Below are 16,374 nucleotides of genomic sequence, written 5' to 3' on the forward strand. Positions count from 1 at the left end.
ATATATATATATATATATATATATATATATATATATATATATATAATCTCTCCTGTATCTATTTTGCAGGTCAGTGATTTTTTTAATGAGATTCTACAGCCTTCTATTTTTTTTTTATTTGTTTGGATCTGTTTAAAATTATCTTGATTTCTCATAAAGTCACTAGCTTCCATTTGCTCCAATCCAATTATGAAGAAATGATTCTCTTCAGTGAACTTTTGAGTTTCTATTTCCATCTGGCAAATTTGACTCTTTAAAGAATTCTTCTCCTCATTTGCTTTTTGCCATTTGAGTTAGTCTATTTTATAATGTGTTACTTTCTTCAGTCATGTTGTTGAATTTCTTTTTCATAATTTTCTTGCATCATTCTCATTTCTCTTCCCAATTTTTCTTCCCCTTTTCTTATTTGGTTTGCAAAGTCCTTCTTAAGGTCCTCTATGGCCTGTATACAGTTCATATTTTTCTTGGAATGTTTCGGTGCAGGAGTTCTGATATCATTGTCTTCCTTCTGTTCCATGCCTTGATTATTTTTGTCCCCAACAAAGAAATAAAAAGACAGACTGCTGTGCTTGCCCTGCTTCCCCAGCTTGGATAAGTTGCCACTCATCCACTTGAACATTGAGCTTTTTTTTCATTTTTCAAATACTTTATTAACTTCAGTTTACATAATTCATTCCCACCAGATTTTGAGTTGCAAATTTTCTCCCCGTTTTTCCCCTACCCACTGCCCCAAAATAGCAGTCCCACAGGATATCCCCTCCTCCAATCTGCTCTAACCCATATTTTCTCCCATACCCCTTTCAACTTTTCCAGTAGGGCATTTTGGAGCTCTATGCCTCAGTGCCTGTATATTTTATTTCCCAATTACATGTAAAATAGCGTTAATAATATATATATATATATTTAAACTCTTATTTTAAAATTTTAAACTTCAGATTCATTCCCTTCCTTCTCCTTTGTCATATCACTTGGAAGATAAGCAGTTCAGTATAGTTTGTACATGTGTAGGTAATGCAAAACAATATCATAGTAGATGTATTGTAAAAGATTGGCCATATTTCCCTCCCTCCTGTCCTACCCCGCACTTGTTCTATTCTCTACTTTGATCCCATCCCTTTTCAAAAGTGGGTGCTTTGAATTTCCCTGCCCCCCTAGCCTGCCTTCCCTTCCATCATCCCCCGTCTCATCCCCTTCCCCCCTACTCTCCTGTAGGGTGAGATACCCTATTTAGTGTGTATTTCATTCCCCCCCAAGCCAAATTCAATGAGAATCAGGTTGACCCATTCCCTTTTGCCTTCCTATTCGTCCCCTCCATTGTGACCCTTTCCCCTTGCCTCTTCAATATGAGATAGTTTCCCCCATTCTGTCTCTCCCTATCTCCACTCATTATATTCCTCTCTCACCTCTTAATTTCACCTTTTAAGTATCATCCCTTCCTACTAAATTGGTCTTGTGCCCTCTCTCTATATATACCTGTAAACATATATACACACATTCCCACATGTATTCATACACCCATATACATATGTATATAGAATATATACCTATATAATATAGAATATAATGTAGAAAATAGTTGAAGTGAATTATATATATATATATATGTATACATACATATATATAATTCACTTCAACTATTTTCATATTGAGAAAAGTTTCATCAGTTACATATTTGGTTATCTATGTAGGAATGTTAATAGGTCAACTTTGATAAGTTCCTTATAATTTGTTTTCCCTATTTGCCTTCTCATGCTTCTCTTGCTTCTTATTTCTGGATGTCAAATTTTCTATTTAACTCAGGTTTTTTTCATCAAGAATGCTTTAAAGTCCTCTATTCCATTGAATGACCATATTTAACCAAGAAACATGATACTCAGTTTTGCTGGGTAGGTGATTCTTGCTTTTAATCCCAGCCCTTTTGACCTCTGGAATAGCATGTTCCATGCCTTGGGATCCCTTAACGTAGATGCTGACAGATCCTGGGTTATCCTGATTGTGTTTCCACAATAATCAAATTGTTTCTTCCTGGATGCTTGTAATATAGTCTCCTTAATCTTGGAATTCCAGAACCTGGCTATAATATTCCTAGGAGTTATTTTTTGGGATCTTTTAATGGAGGTGATATGGGAATTCTTTCAACCTCTATTTTGCCTTCTGGTTCTAAAACATCAAGGCAGTTTTCTTTGAGAACTCCCTGGAAGATGATTTCTAGGTTCTTACTTTAATCATGGCTTTCAGGTAGTCCAATAATTTTTAAATTATCTCTCCTGGGTTTATTTTCCAGGTTAGTGGTTTTTCTCATGAGATATTTCACATTGCCTTCCATTCTTTCATTTGTTTGGATCTGATTAACAGCATCTTTATTTCTCATAATTTCATTAGCTTCCATTTTCTCCAATCTAATTCTGAAGCATTGATTCTCCTCAGTGAGCTTTTGAGATTCTTTTTCCATCTGGCAAATTCTGCTTTTTAAGGCTTTCTTCTCCTCGTTGCCTTTTTGATCTTCTTTTGCCATTTGAATTAGTCTATTTTTTAAGGTGTGAATTTCCTCAGTCAGGCTTTTGACTCACATTTCATAACTTTCTTGAATTGTTCTCATTTCTCTTCCAAATTTTTCCTCCACTTGTCTTATCTGCTTCTTAATGTACTCTATGGCCTTTAACCAGCTTGTATTTTCCTTTGAAGCTTTTGGTGCAGGAGTTCTGGCTTCACTGTCTTCCTCCTGTTCCATGCTTTGCTTCTTTTTGTCCCCAAAATAGAAGTGTAATGTTGGAATCTTCTGTGTGTTTTGTTTCCTTTTCCTGGTCATGTTGCCCCTCAGTCACTTGAACCCTGGGCTTTTTGCCATCTTAGGGCTCTGCCACCAGGCAGGGGAGCTTTCGTCCCAATCGCTGGAGTTTTCTCAGCTGCCAGAACTATTAGATGGGTGCTCTCTCTGAGACCTCCACATGCTCTGGCAAGGTACACACACACCCCAGGACCTCCGCCCTAGACTGCAATCCAGATCCAAGCAAGTTAAAGCGAAAGCCATTACCCCTCAGACTGGTTGCTTATTCCCTTTACACTTTGCAGGCCAGGAGCTGAATCTGCCAGGAGGCACTGACTGGCTGTGCCAGGCATCTCAGAGGCTTCTTGCCTGGGGGACAAAAGCTGAACCACTCCCACTACTGGGTCCTAAAGTCCAGACTGCACTTACCTCTCACTTTTTCCTTTGCATCTATGTGTTGATAAATCTGGAAATGGCCACAGCTGCTGCTGATCTGGAGTGCCTCCGGAGGTGACTGGTCAGGCCTGCCCTGGGGCTAAAATTTCCACCTCACGGGGGCTTGGGCTCAGCTTCCAGAGTGCTGCACTGGCCGACACCTGCTGGCCTGCTGGGCTGCCCTCAGAGGAAGGTTAGCTTCTCTCTTCCATTTTGTGGGTTCTGCATTTCCACAGTTTGTTCAGAGTCCCCTTTTTACATTGATTGGGGAAGGTAGAAGCCGCAGCCACTCAGAGGTCCTGCTTCTACTCCACCATCTTGACTCTGCCCCCCCACACCTCTTGAGATTTTTGCCAGAATAGAACTCTGCTTTCAGAGAGGGGAGATTTGTCCAAAATTACTGGGGTTTTCTCAACTGTCAGAGCTATTAGTTGGGTGCCCTTTCAGAAGCCTCTTCTGCCTCTGGCACACTGGTCACTCACCCCAGGACCTCCACCCAGGACAGGGATCTAGACCCAAACAGGTTGTAGCAAGAGCAATTAACCCTCAGACTGTTCCCTCTGTCCCCCTACAATGTGAAGAACAGGAGCTCTGTAGCAGGCATGTGAATGTGGCCAATATGCCTCATCTACTTCTCCTGCTGGGGTCCGAGGTTGGACCTCACTTCCAGACTCCCTGTTCCCAAAATCCACTGACCTTTCACTTTGTCTTTGGCATTTTGGGGTTGATAAGTCTGGAAAGCACCTCTGCTGCTCTTGATCTACTCTTCTAAAATCCCTCTAGCCAAAGCTGGCTGGGGTGTACTGAGGCTAAAACCTTGGGCGCACAAGGTCTCGGCTCTGCTCTCAGAGTGCTGCAATGGCCCTTTTCTGTCACCCTGCTGGGCTGTCTTAAGCAGGAGGTTAGCTTCTCTCTGTCACTTTGTGGGCTCTGTAGCTCAAAAGTTTGTTTAGAGTCATTTTTATTTGTATTTTAGGAGGTGGAAGCAGGAACCCCATGGAACTCCTATTTCTACTCCACCATCTTGGCTCTAGCCCCACATTCCCCCAATTTCCAAATATTTGCCACCACAAAAAAAAGAGTTGCTAAAAATATTTCTGTACTGGAGTTTTTTTTCCCTTTTTAAAAACCTATTTATGATATAGACACTATAGTGGTACTGCTGGGTCAAAGTGTAATCAGAGTTTATAGTCTTTAGAACATAGTTCCAAATTGTTTTCCAGAATGGTTGAACACATTTACAACTACGACAACAGTTCATTGTTTTCTCTATTTTTCTACAGCTACAGTATTTGTAATTTTCTTTTTCTCAAATGTTATTTGTTTGGTTGATGTGAGCTGGTACTGTAGCATTATTTTGATTTTGATTTCTCTAATTCTTAGTGATTTAGAACATTTTATATGATGATCTCTTGATTTGCCCTTCTGAAAAATATCTATTCTTGATCTTTCATCAAATATCAATCGAGAAATGGGTCTTATTTTTTATAAATTAAGCTTACAGAGACACACACATACATGCGCATGAACACACACACACACACAGAATCTATTTCTTAGCCAGTACCATAATTTTTGATGATTATTGCTTGGCAATGTAGTTGGGAATCAGATACAGGTAGCCTACTACCTGCACACTTTTTTTTTTCATTCATTCTCTTGATATTCTTATTTTCTTTCTTCTGGATGAATTTTGTTATTTTTTCTTGCTCTCCATTTTTTTTTTGTTAATTTAATTGCTATTGCACTGAATAAGTAAATAAATTTACTTAGAAATGTAATTTTTATCATAATGGCAAAGTCTAGCCATTAAAAATTGATATTTTTCCAATAGTTCATATCTCACTTCCTTTGTGGGAAGAGTTTTGTAATTGTGTTCATACAGTTTCCATTTTTGTCCTTGTAGATAAATGGCCAAATATTTATATTGTCTGGAGTTATCTTAAATAGAATTTATCTTTCTATATGTTATTGCTGGATTTGTTCATAATATATGGAAATTATGCTGATAGTTTTCCCAATATTGGAAAAGTCTCATCTTCCTGGTCTAAATCCTGCATTGTCAGAGAGTATTATCTTTGTGATATATTGCTATGCTCTCATTCTTAGTATTTTATTTCAATTTTTATGTCAATATTTTTTAGAGAAATTGGTTATAGTTTTCTTTCTCTGTTTCCACTTTTCCTGGTTTAGGTTTTAGCACCACATTTTTGCTAGAAAAAGAATTCTTCACCTATTTTCCCAAATAATTTACATAGTATAGAAATTAATTGTTCATTAAATGTTTGGCAGAATTAACTTTTAAATAGGGATCATTTCTTATGGAAATAATTGATAGTTTTTTTCAATATTTTAAAAATTAATTTATCTAGTTTTAATTTTCAAAATTTACTTCCATAAGATTTTGAGTTTCAAATTTTCTCCCTCTCTTTTTCCTCCCCCTCCCTTAGAAACTGTGCAATTTGAATAGGCTCTATTTATGCATTCACATTATACTTATTTTCACATAAAAAATAAAGAAGACTTAGAACTGATGGGAGTGACCTCAAGAAAGAGGAAACAAAACAACAGAAGAAAGGGAAAGAAAATATCATGCATCTATCTGCATTCAGATTCCAGAGTTTGTTCTCTGGATATAGATAGTATTTTCCATCATGAGACTTTTGGAGTTTTCTTAGATCCTTGCATGGCTGAAAAGATCTAAGTCTATCAAAATTGTTCATTGTACAATGTGGTTGCTACTGTGTAAAATATTCTCCTGGTTCTGCTCTAATTTTTTTTTTCTAAAAAGGCATTATTTAATCTTTCTATTTCCTCTTCTGTTAATCTGGGAAATTTATATTTTTGTAAATATTCCTTCATTTCATTTTGCTTGTCATATTTATTGCCATAATATTTGGCAAAATGGTTCCTATAAAGCCAAGTACAAAGAGGTTTCCAGAGGACTGCTGTTGTGAATAGCTTCCAGGTTCTAATTACATAGTATCGTGAACTCTCTATTTATTCAGTAATAAACTAAGACAAAACATTTAAAGAAATCAAAGTACAGCACTCACAATGTTATGACATAGCAATGTAAAACTAGAGTGGCCACATAGTTTTCACCAAAGTGCCCCCATAGTTTTAAAGAAAGTATAATCATTCATTAAGTCCTTAAGTCAATCATCTTTAAGGAGCAAGCCTCCTTAAAAGGGCACAAAATATAAAGGTCAAAGTTCTACACCCCTATGGCACAGTAAATAATAGTCTTCTCAGTCAGCATTAAGTACCCTAGAAGAGGTCTTTTCATCTTGAATCAAGGCTATCACTCAGCTTCCATGGTTCCTCTTCAATGGGTCCAGCTCCTGCCTGAATCTACCCAAATGTCACCTGGGTTCAAAGGGAAGCAGCTCTCAGCTCCTTATCCAGCTTCTTGTCCAGTTCCTTGTACAGTTCCATATTGAAGTTCACACTGTCCAGTCCACCTAAAGTCCTTCACATTTTCTGTCCCGGGGAAGACAAAGCTTCACAGCGCCATAATAGCATTCATACACATTGCTGGCACCATCATCAATTCACTATCTGCCTGTGAAATGAACAGAGATGCACAAACAAGGTCCAAGAGGTCAACACAAATCATCAACATAGAAATCAACACTCACCCAAAAACAAGGTCTGACAGGTCAACAGAAATCATCAATAAATCCTAAGACTTCCAAAGCCCTCTTCCAGGACATCTATAAACAAACAACCAGAAAATCCCCTTTCAGGGCTTTCATTAAGGTCCCAGGGCTTCTGTACAAAGTTTCATGAACAAAACTCAACAAAGAACAGACAAACAGATTGCTGGGATACCATAAGTTTTCTTCTTCTCAACTCTGCCACTGCAAGAGTTATCTTCTCAGTTCTCAGTTCTTCCATCACAAGTTCTGTTCTCAGTTCTGCCACTACAACTTCTGTTCACAGTTCTTCTCAGTTCTGCTGTCTCGAGCTTGGGCTTCTCCATATATATATATATATATATATATATATATATATATGTATATATATATGGCCATTAGCTCCTCCCCTCCCTATTGCATTAGCAACAGGAGTTCACAAGTTCTGGAGTTCACAAGTTTTTGGATTCACAAGTTCTGTTTCTTAACAAAGAGTTGATATAATCATGGTCAATGCTTAAAACAAACTTGAATTGAAATAAATTGCTAAACAATTAAATACTTGAAACAAGGTGTCAATTACTTCTTTGCCATTAGAGCTCCTAATAAATGCCTTGATTTCATGCTCATTGGTGGTGAATCAAATGTTTTCATTTTTGATACTGGTAATTTTTTTTTAGCGGTGTCATTTTTTAATTTATTTTTTTCATTTCAACATTCATTTCTACAAGATTTTGAGTTGCAAATTTTCTCCCGATCTTTCCTCTAATCCCCACCCTAATATAGCAAGCCTAATCAATAACTCTTCCCCAAACATGTTCTCTCTTATATCCTCCCCCACCCCCACTAACTTTCTAGTAGGGCAAGATGGATTTCTATTCCCCAGTGCCTGGATGTCTTATTTCCCAGTTCCATGTAAAAAACATTTTTTTTAACATTTGTTTTTAAAACTTTGATATCCATATTCATTCCCTTCTTCCTTCCTCACTCACCCCCACTGAGAAGATAAATAATTCAATACAGGTTGGACATGTGTAGTTACCCAAAATATTTCCATAGTAGTTATAGTGTGAAAGACTAATTATATCTCCCTCCATCCTATCCTGCCCCCCACTTATTCTATTTTCTCCTTTGACCCTATCCCTTTTCAAAAATGTGTGCATCTAACTACCCTCTTCCCCAATCTGCCCTCACTTCTATCACTCGCCCTCTCATCACTTCCCTTTACTTTCCTGTAGAATAAGATACCCAAATGAGTGTGTATATTATTTCCTCCTTTAGCCAAATTCATTGAGAGTAAGGTTGACACATTTCCTTTCACCTTTCTGCTCTGATGCCTGCACCTTTCAGCACCAACTAAAGCATGACAGCATGACTAATGAGTCATTGATCAGGCAAAGATTGAAAGCATTCATATGTTTATTGTATGCATGCCAAGCAAGTCTCAAATAAGCTTCTGAGGGTTAGGGTTTATATACTGTAGCTGAAGCACTTACATCATGCTTTCTCCTGGGAAAGTTCGCTTATTTTGTTACATGAGGTACCTAGCTTGCAACCTTTACAGGCCCTTCCCAAGGGACATTATCTTGCTCTCTTGTCTTATGCATTACTACTTTATCTATATCACTCAAGCAGCCAGGTCTTCAGGGATGAACAGAATGTTCCAATCCTCCCTAGCATGGAAGGATTATTAGCGGGTGTTTGGTGAGTCAACATCCTGAGATAATGGGCTAAGGTGGGTGGAAAAAGTCTCAAGGGGGTCCTTGGCCTGGATTCATGCCCATGGCAGAACCCTCAGAGCTAACCCTCAACATCATCCCCTACATCTCCCCTTTTCTTTTAGCAAGCAGCTTGAGGCTATGGATCTCTCTGCCCATCACCTTTACCCATGACTCCATTAAGTGAGTGAGATATGGTAGAAAAAGGCATGCTATACCCAAAATATTTAGCCAATAAAACAGCATAGAGGGTATATATTTGAGAGGATTGGAAAGTTCCAAATTATCTAAAATTTGCTTGGCCAATTCAGCGGTGTCAGCCCCAGAGATATAGCTCTGATTAATATTATTTGTTACATTGTTCAGTACAAACAAATCTGCTGCAAGAGTACTGTTGTTCCATATGACTGCGAGATGATATTTGATCTGGGTCCACTCTATCAAAGTGGAACTGTAGGGAAATGGGGTGACAAAAATATAAGTATAGCCATAGTTACACTGCAATTTAGTGCAAAATTCTACTTCTTGTTCATCATCTCTCATAAATTATACAACCTATCTAAGCAAGCTTGGTTTGAAAATCTCTGTCACATTTCAGGCCAATGCCTTGGCAAACTGTGCTATGTTACCACATTACCTAAATACAATACTAATTGTTCTAAAACATTGATCTTATACAAAAGATCCTTATCTATATTCTGTCATGTGCTAAAGGCAACAGGAACATTGTTTATAATTCATTAACATATTGTGTAGTTTTTGGATTTTTCTTAGTAGAGAAATTGCAGACAGTGTTTGAAATTATCAATAATAATACAGTAATAGTAGGGCAGTGAGTCTAGGAACAAGAAGTCTGACAAAAAGTCTGAGAAACTTTCCCTCCCCCCTTTAAAACAATCAGAAATTTTATGTAATGGAGTTAGAATTAGTTGAAAAACAAAACAAATGAAGCTTGTTCAACAATTACTACAATGAATCTCTACCAGATATACATTGAGTAAGAGAATAATTGATGCATGTAATATTCCATACAAAGGAGTCATGCACAGATAGGTATATCCATAGTTATATGTTTTTTTAAAGCCAAGCTAAGATTCTTTGCCAATTCTTTCATAAATTGAGCACTTTGTATTTTACTTAGTAAAGAAATAGTAGACACAGTTGTTGATATTAAGAGAAAGGCTATGGCAATTAGCCCTATGATTAGACGTACTTTTTCTAGCCAGAGAATCAGATTTTACTTAAATTGCAGGTTCCCCTGAAGTCTTAAACAAAAGGGGTGGTTCTACAAACAGTACAATGACATCATAACCACTAATACATTGTTTAAGAGTACCATTAAAGCAGGTTATATTCCAGTAAAATGTAGTATTGACTTATGTCAGTTGTAAATGATTTAAGTTAGTAGACGTAAGGAGGGATTGCGGGGGTCAAATACATGTAGTTAAATGTTATATATGAAACAACTGATGTGTTAGGGGTGTCTCAGGACTTAAATCAGTATGTAACCAGTTTAGTTTGTATTGAAATTAGTGATTATAGCAAGAAACACAAGTCCTGGGCTAACAGGTTTCAGTTTTTGGCCTGATATAATAAATGTGATTTGCCCCCTTGTGGGCATAGCTTTTCGTGTAGTGGCTGCATTAGGAGACTTCTTTTTTTCCCATGTTCTGGCTCTGTGATTTCTTCTTCTGCTACTGGAGTTCTATCATCTTCTGGGTAAGTCGGAGTACACACCCTGATATTTCTGTTCTGGCACCCTCACTGGTCATTCAACAGCTTCTGGAAAAAAACATAAGCACAGTCTCACCCTCACATTGGTAAAGGGTCAGGCCCTTCCCATATCTTTGTATGGATAACCTTCATTTGGGAAGTATGAACCTTTTCACATTGTTTTACTGCTGGTGTATACTCATTTTTAGTGGAGGAGTAAAAGAGACAACACATAGAGAACAGTTTTTAAGGATCTGTGCTTGTTTCTATGGAATTGTTTAGATACAAGAAGTGAAGAATGAGCTCTAATATGAGTTAAATATAAATAAGCTGCGACCTCTGTCACATATAATTTTTGAAAAAAAAAGGTTAAAAAGATCTGTATTCTCTGTGTGTTTAAGTTTGGCATTATCAATATGCACATATACTGAATATTTTCTCTGACACAATTTTAAGGGGAGAAAAAAATCTTTTAACAATAATAGGATACATGAAAGCATTGTAGTTTGAGTAGAAGTAAAGTGAGTATCAATAATTGGTGAAAGCTGTTAAACAAAATAAGTTTCTGACTAGAACCTTACAACTAAATAATAGACATACAAACTGCTGTGGCCGAGATACTAGATGCATTGTGGTGTTGTCCATGATCATACTCTCAAAAGTGATGTTGGGATAGCCTGCAGGCACCTCCTTACAGCACTGGAGAAAGAGGCCATCTCCCAGTTTCATGATGTTGGCCTTGTGCACGGTGGTCACTTTCTTGCGCCCAGTTTCCTGGGCCAGGTGGAAAGAGTACTTGGTGATGCACAGGGACTTGGCCTTGGTGATGATCTTCAAGCTCTCCACCACGCCTGAAACACTCTCATGCTCCAAGCTGCTGTACTCGCCCTCTGTGTTCTCTCTGACAATGAGGATGTCTATGTCTTTGTGGCGAGTCACCACACATGGCAGACTCTTAAAATGGAAGACATTGGCATAAAGGTCTAAGCTGGTGTGGAGGATGTTGTTACGGGACTTATAAGATGGTGGCAGATTGTAGTCAGTTTCAATGTTTCCCTTCAAAGTCACACAATTGCATCGGATAGCCATGATGGCATTGCAGATGTCTTCCTCATCAGCTTTAGAGCTCACCTGCACCTCTTCGAAATCCACAGGCACACAGGCATGTCTGAACACAGACTTAACATGCAGCATGAACTCAGGCCCAATGCCATCCCTAGGAATCATGGTCACGGTGTGTTGGCCTCCATATTTGGAAGACTGAGGAATTGTTTGCTCCCAAGGGCGGCTAATAGCCCCTAACTTTAAGATGGCCTTCGCTGTGCTACTGGAAGCCATCACCACCTTAGTCTCCATGGTTGAAAGAGAATCCCAGCTCCTTCCTGTTACTTTCTAATGCTTCTCTTGCTTCTTCTATTTTAAACTCAAATTTTTTGTTCAGCTATTTTTTTTTCAAGAATATTTGAAAGTTCTCTATTGCACTGAATGACCATATTTTCCCCTGAAACACAATACTTAGTTTGGCTTGTTAGGTGATTCTTGGTTTTCATCCCAGCTCCTCTGCCCCCACAATATCATATCCCAGGCCCTTTGATCCCTCTGTGTAGAAGCTGATAGATCCTGTGTTATGCTGATTGTGTTTCCAAAATATTTAAATTGTTTCTTCCTGGATGCTTGTAATATTCTCTCCTTGATCTGGGAATTCCAGAACTTGGCTATAATATCCCTAGGAGTTTACTTTTGGGGATCTTTTTTAGGAGGTAATTGGTGGATTCTTTCAACCCCTATTTGCCTTCTGGTTCTAAAACATTGGGGCAATTTTCCTTGAGAATTTCTTGGAAAATGATTTCTACATTCTTTCTTTGATCATGGTTTTCAGGTAGTCCAATAATTTTTAAATTATGTCTCCTTGATCTATTTTCCAAGTAAGTGTATTTTCCTAAGATATATTGTACATTACCTTCTATTATTTTATTTTTTTGGATCTCTTTAACATCATCTTGATTTCTCATAAATTCACTAGCTTCCCTTTGTTCTAAATCTGAGGGAATGATTCTCCTCATTGAGGTTTTGAGGTTGTTTTTTTTTCAGTTGGAAAATTCAGCTTTTTAAGGCATTCTTCTCCTCATTGCCTTTTTGAGCCTCTTTTGCCAATTGAGTTAGTCTATTTTTTAAAGTATGCTTTTCCTCAGTCGGGCTGTTGACTCTCATTTCATAATTTTCTTGCATCATTCTCATTTCTCTTCCCAATTTTTCCTCCACTTCCCTTATCTGTTTCTTAAAGTCCCCTATGGCCTGTAACCAGTTCGTATTTTCCTTTGAAGCTTTTGGTGCTGGAGTTCTGACTTCACTGTCTTCCTCCTGTTCCATTTTTTGATCATTTTGTCCCCCACAAAGAAGTCTAATGTTGTATTTTTCTGTTTGCTTTGTTTCCTTTGACTGGTGATGTCGCCCCTCAGTCACTTGAACCCTGGGCTTTTTGCCTGCTTAGGACTCTGCCACCAGACTGGGGAGCTTTTGTTCCAATCACTGGGGTTTTCTCAGCTGCCAGAGGTAATAGTTGGGTGCTCTCTCTGAAGCCTCCACAAGCTCTGGCAAGCTGGTCACACACTCCAAGACCTCCACCCTAGACTGCAATTCAGATCCAAGCAGGTTAAAGAAGAGCAATTACCCCTCAGACTGGTTGCTTGGTCCCCCTACAGTCTGCAGGCCAGGAGCTGAAGCTGAAGCGTGGAACTGGCTGATCCACTGCGTCTCAGCAGCTTCTCGGCCTGGGGGCAAAAGCCAATGCTCTCCCAACTACTGTTCCCAAAGTCCACACTGCACTGACCTCTCACTTTGTCCTTCACATCTATGTGTTGATAAATCTGGAAATGACCACAGCTTCTGGTGATCTGGAGTCCCTCCAGCTGGTGGCTGGTCAGGCCTGCTCTGGGGCTATAACCTCTGCTTCACGTGTGCCTGGGTTAGGCTCCCAGAGCACAGCACTGTCTGGTTCCCTGTCAGCCTGCTGGGCTGTGCTCAATGGGAGGTTAGCTTCTCTGTGTCATTTTCTGCATTCTGTAGCTCCAAAGTTTGTTCAGAGTCCCCTTTTACATGTATTGAGGATGGTGGGAGCCAGAACCACACAGAGGTCCTGCTTCTACTATGCCATCTTCACTCCACCCTCCAATCAGTGAATTCTTTCAATTTCTATTTTTCCCTCTTGTTCTAGAATATCAGGGCAATTTTCCTGAGAATATATATAAGGATGATTTCTCGGCTTTTTTTGTTTGTTTGTTTGTTTGTTTGTTTTGTTTTGATCATGGCTTTCAGGCAGTCCAATAATTTTTAAATTATCTCTCCTGGATCTATTTTCCATGTCTGTGGTTTTTCCAATGAGGTATTTTACATTGCCTTCTTTTTTGTTTAATTTGTTTGCTTTTGTTTTATAGTATCTTCATTCCTCATAAAGTCATCAGCTTCCATTTGCTCCATCTAATTTTGAAGCAATTATTCTCTTCAGCAAGATTTGAAATTCCTTTTCCATTTGCCAAATTTGGCTTTCTAAGGTATTCTTCTCCTCATTGCCTTTTTGAGTCTTTTGCAATTTGAGTTAGTCTATTTTTAAGGTGTTGTTTTCTTCAGTATTGGGGGGGGGGGTTCCTTTAGCAGGATGTTGACTAGCTTTACATGATTTTCTTGCTTCATTCTTATTTTTCTTACTTGATTTTTAAATCTTTCTTGAGCTCCTGGCCTGTAACATATTCATATTTTTCTTGGAATCTTTTGATGCAGGAGATTTGCCTTCATGGTCTGTGACCATATAGGTTACGCGGGAGTGTTTTTGGCTCCAAGCATGGTCTGATAGACACTTCCTGTCATCCTACCGAGCTGCCTTCAGTGGGAGATTTGTTTCTCTCTTTCACTTTGTGGGTTTTGTATCTCTAAAATTTTTTTAGAGTCATATTTTACAGGTATTAGAGGTGGTTGAAGGGGGATGTGAAGCAAGTTCCTGCTTTTACTCTGCCATCTTGACTCTGCTACGTTTTTTTAATCCAAATTAATCAATGTTTTATCTATTTTATTTTTATTGTTTTGTAGGAATGTGGATTTTAATGCACTATGGTATCTAGTTCTGTTTTATGGTGAGTTCATCCTATTCAGATTGACAGTTATGATTGCTAACTGAATACTTCTTTCACCCTCATTCCCCTTGTTTATCTTTCTGTCTTTCACTAGTCCCTAGCCACCCCAAGTTGGACATTTTTGAAAAAGCTTTTCTTCACCTATGGAAATATTCATATGACTGTTATTGAATTTCTTATTGATATGGCCAATTATACTTATATTTTTCCTAATATTGAACCAGTCTTACATTTCTGGTCAATATTCTACATAATCAGAATTTATGATCTTTGTTCAATATTACTGTAATCTCCTAACTAATGTTTTACTTATTTTTTTGCATCCATATTCATTAGGGAAATTAGTCTATAGTTTTATGTTCTTGTTTTTGTTTCTCCTGGTTTAGTTACTGGATCTATATCTGTGTCATAAGTTGAATTTGGCAGGATTTCGTTGCCTATTTTTACAAATAACTTATATAGTATTAGAATTAATTGTTTTTTTTTCAATGTTTGATAGAATTCACTTGTGAATCCTTCTGGCCCAGGGTTTCCATCCTCCTTCCACCCCCCCCCCCCCCAGGGATCTTATTTGTAGCTTCTTCAATTTCTTTTTTTTTGGGGGGGGGGGTATTGTATTACCTCTTATGTTAATCTTAGGCAGTTTATACTTTTCACAAATATTCATGTATTTCACTTAGATTATCACATTTATTGGCTTTTAGTTAGGCAGACTAGCTTCTAATCTTTGCATTAATTTAATATAATTTTTTGTTATGCTCCCTTTTTCATATTTGATAATGGTAAATTGGTTATCTTCATTCTTTTTTTAATTAAATAAAGCAAATAGTCTATATAGTTTAGTGTTTTTTCATAAAACCAACAAATTAAAAAATATTCTATATATTTTAGTGTTTTTTTTTCTCATAAAACCAACTCCTAGTTTTATTTGTTGGTTTAGTGTCTTTTTTAACTTTCAATTTTATCAATGTATCCTTTGATTTTCAAGGTTTCCATGTAAAATCTTAAATTAGGAATTTTTACTTTGGTCTTTTTCTTGTTATGTTTAATTGATTGTCAATTGTATTTATGTAATCTTTCTCTATTTTATTGATGTAAGAATTTGCAGCTTCAAATTTTCTCTTTTGTACTGCTTTGACTACATCCCATAAATTTTAAAATGTTGTGTCATTGATAATATTCACTTTAATGAAACTGTTTATTGTTTCTTTTATTTGTTTTATGGCACTCATCCTTTAGGATTAGGATATTTAGTTACTAAATAATTTTTAATTTGTTTTCATATGGCCCTTTAATAAGTGTAATTTGATTGGATTATGGACTGAAAAGGATGCATTTAATATGTCTAACGCTAATACTAGGTCAGGGACCAGCTCCCTATACCAATCCACAGTTGTTGAAGATATAATAAAGAGGGGTGAAGGAAACAGCCACTGTATCCTGCTGGCATCAGAATTCGAATTGCAGAATATAAAGCCAGAGGCTAGACATCCAAAACAGTAAGAAAGGAAAGAAATCACCTGCTCTTGGAACAAAGTCTCTGTCTAGCAACTGACATCATCTGGACACATGAGTAAGCAAATGGAAACTCATACTAAATTGAAGTAATATTGTTTATGATAAGATAGAAAATAAATTTAGAAGAAAAGGCAAATGCTACAAGAAGTACAAATAGAGAAATGGAAAGCTAGAATAAGTTGTTCACAAAGAACTAAAGATAAATGAAAAAAAATTAATCAAGAACAATTTCCAAATTAAGAAATTAAGATTTTTCACGTGGGAAAAAGAAATAGTAGAATGTATGATTTAGAAAGGAACAAACAGTAATGGATGCCCTGGAAAACAGAATGGAAGAAAGAAAACTGATTTGAAAAGACAATAGAAAATATTGGAACAAAATCAATATACTGAAAAGTAAGAACATCTAAAGTACTAACTACCAAATAAATGTAACCTTAAAAAAAGTTAAGAGAAAA

General features: G+C 37.3%; 1 pseudogene; it reads right to left on the minus strand.

Moving 5' to 3' along the window:
* LOC138144048 (isocitrate dehydrogenase [NAD] subunit gamma 1, mitochondrial pseudogene) overlaps positions 1-11,627 on the minus strand; it is a 22,300-nt pseudogene extending 10,673 nt beyond the window's left edge.
* Positions 11,628-16,374: the final 4,747 nt, after the last annotated feature.

The sequence above is a fragment of the Petaurus breviceps genome, unplaced genomic scaffold (assembly GCF_028583685.1).
Source record: "Petaurus breviceps papuanus isolate PSGF00001 unplaced genomic scaffold, PetGlider_PUasm1.0 90683, whole genome shotgun sequence".
NCBI classification, from domain to species: domain Eukaryota; kingdom Metazoa; phylum Chordata; class Mammalia; order Diprotodontia; family Petauridae; genus Petaurus; species Petaurus breviceps.